The sequence below is a fragment of the Lolium rigidum genome, chromosome 2, assembly GCF_022539505.1.
Source record: "Lolium rigidum isolate FL_2022 chromosome 2, APGP_CSIRO_Lrig_0.1, whole genome shotgun sequence".
NCBI classification, from domain to species: Eukaryota; Viridiplantae; Streptophyta; class Magnoliopsida; order Poales; family Poaceae; genus Lolium; species Lolium rigidum.
Genome location: NC_061509.1, coordinates 53827516 through 53830647, shown reverse-complemented (window position 1 = coordinate 53830647; position 3132 = coordinate 53827516).

The window sequence follows — 3132 nt, the reverse complement described above, 5'->3', positions numbered from 1 at the left end:
TGAGAAGCACATCCGGTCAAGCAGACTCTCAGCATACGCCAACGCACACGCCAATGAAGTTGCTACCGTCGTCTTCCTCGACTCCATCTTCAAGAGAGATCATCGCATTGACCATGCCAGGCCTGCCATCGATGCCGCCACGGCGCCAGACGACTCCACCATCCTGCGCGCGTCCATCACACTGCATCCATCCCGAGACACCACTGCACCATGCCGCGGATACTCAACGACACCGACACAACAAAAGCACACCGCTCCACCTCAGCACCACCACCATTCGTTGTCTGCTCTAAAAACGATGCCCCCAACAGGAAGAACGGCGTTGCGCGGCGCCATCGTCCGAACCGTGACAAAGAAGGGATGAGAGGGCCGCGCCGCCATCGTCCGCCAGGTGCCGGGGCCATCCCCCCAGTGCGGAGGCATGCCTCCATACCGCCACACTAGGGGACCGCACGCGGATCCCCGCCGCCCCATCACCGGCCGCGCCAGGCTTCGCCGGCGGCAGCCTCAGGGGACGGCGAGGAGGGGGAGGGGGTGGGGAAGGCGGCGGCAGGGAGGGAGGGTTAGGGTTTCTGCCCCGAGTCGCCCTGGAGGAGACGACCCAGGAAAGATAAATGTATTTGGTCACGGAGAGCTGGGCGAGTGACGGTTTGGTCTTATGAGTACAATACAGGATGGTGAAAGAAAAATTTAAAATATTTTAGGTTACATCTCTAGTCCGTCCCTTGTATGCTTTTGTGACTACAATAGTATTGGAGCCCCATATGTATTACAACACATAAATTTTTCATGTGTGAATGCTATGCAAGACATTATGGCAAATAATTTTCATTTGCAGAAATTCATTGCATGCTTCTGGAATGATATGCAAACCCATATGTATGACCACACATAAATTTCCATTTGCAAAATTATCCAGAAATCCATGATTAACTGCTTGATAAACTGTAATTTCCTGACTTTTGCAAATAACACATGATGTGGGAAATCTTGGTCCAAACACCTACCATGCTAGAGATCAGACCAAAAGAGAGATCTGATTCCATCACCTAAGTTGCATCTAGCCATTGATTTATAAAGATGGAGCGACTTTAGGTGATCCTTCACCAAAATGAGCCTTTGTACAATACTGACCACATATGGCTTCCCCCGTAAATTGTACAATGGATTTATAAAGATGGAGAAATGTCCAGTCTTACAACTTATTGTAGATGAGAAATGTAGTAGTCTTTGTTCATCCATATTAATTGGAATCACACTTGATTTCTGGTAGTTCACCTTGAGACCCACAGACTCAACATATGAACTCGACGCAGATTCAACATGATAAATGCTAAAGGCCGAAGAGATGGCATGCTTGCGAAGTTGCATGTCAGAAAGTTCCATGCTTGCAGACACACACACACACACACGCTTGTCTTGAAGAGTTTGTCTGTGTTGCACCGCTAGTGACATCAACACAACAGGTTCTAAAAAATGCTCAATTTCGTTCTGAAACACATCATACACTATTTATCCTTCTCGCCCATGTAAAATGTGCCTCTCTGCATTTTTATAACATCCTCCTCCAGAGAAATCCTAAAACTCTAGCTCATTCACCCTAGTTCCTCTTCCCTCTGAAGTGGGAGTGATATCTTTCTCTCTCCCTCTCTTTCTTCCTCCCTCCCTCCCTTCCTCTCGGCATTTTTATAACATCCTCCTCCCAGAGAAATCCTAAAACTCTAGCTCATTCACCCTAGTTCCTCTTCCCGCTGACTATAACTTTTGGTATAGCTTGATTGGAAATGAGTTAAATATGTACGATGATTATGACATTTATTCAAAGTATATAGAATATATTTTAACTTTATAAGATGTGGATGGAATATTCTTCCTTCTCTATGCAACAAAATCTGGTAGGTCAATGAAGTGCATAAAAATTAATTTAGGAAGTAACACTATGCATGGTCTGACCCTGGAGGTGGTGTTTTAACTCACATGTATAGATGCATCTATTATGAAAAATACATTAAAATACACATTTTAAAATGTCCCAAATTTTGAAATAAATTTCGCATGTACATCTGGGGATTCTATGTTTGCACACAAAGTTTCATGAAAAGGACCATTGTTTGTGGCTTGTGAAAAAAGACAAAAAAAAATCTCATGGATACTATATTGGAGCATCGGAAATTTTCTTTTTTCACATGCCATAAAATAGTTATTTTTTCGAGGCTTTGTGTGTGTACATAGGGTGACTGGATGTGCACGACAAATTTTCTTTCAGGGTTTTTGGTATTATTAGACTTTATTTATAGACAATGAGCACATATATACACCTAGGAGCCAAAATGGAGCGGTCAGGCCCTATGCTATATAATTGATTCGTATAGTTTAGTCAACAGTCTTGCAAAGTTCTTCCACTAAGAGAGAATAAGTCAATCTACTTTGAAGAAATATATATTATCCTTGTTTTGATTGGAAAAATGTTAATTTTCTCTATGATGTTTAAACACTGACTGAAACATACCAACTCTAGCTAATTAATCCAGCTTTTCGTTTCGTTTCAAAAAAAAAGAAACATATGAATTTTTATTGTGTTGCTTCGCTCGAAACTAATTTAACATCGTTACAAGCTGAGTATCAACCAAATTTTGCAGGTTGATTTTTCATTAGACTTGGTCATAGTACGTTTGAACACATGTATGCACACATGTAAAGTACCTTTAAAGTTTGGGATTTCTATTTTCGTGCCCCTGGTTCGTTAGTTGTACTCAGTTTTCCCCAGCCCCTTAGTTTTTCCTCAGTTTTTCCCTCCCTCTAGTTTGAAACCCGTCGCAGACGCTCAGACGGGAGGGTTGCCGTCTGGTCAGAGGCCTTCACCGTTACCGGTGACGGCTAGGGAGCCGCGTTGGTGTTGAATTGACCGTTTCTTTCGAACTATGTTGACTGTTGACTCGAGGAGCTCACCCAAAGCTTTCCACTCCGCCCGATCCTGGAGGAGCTCACACACCGCCCCTCCGCCGCCACGCCGTCCTGCCCTCCTACCTTATGGCGTCGTCCGCCGCCGAGCCGCCCCCGCCCCCCCCACCACCCCCGGGAGGCGGAGAGGGATCCGCCTCCACCGGATCTAGATCTACCCCTGTCGCGGTA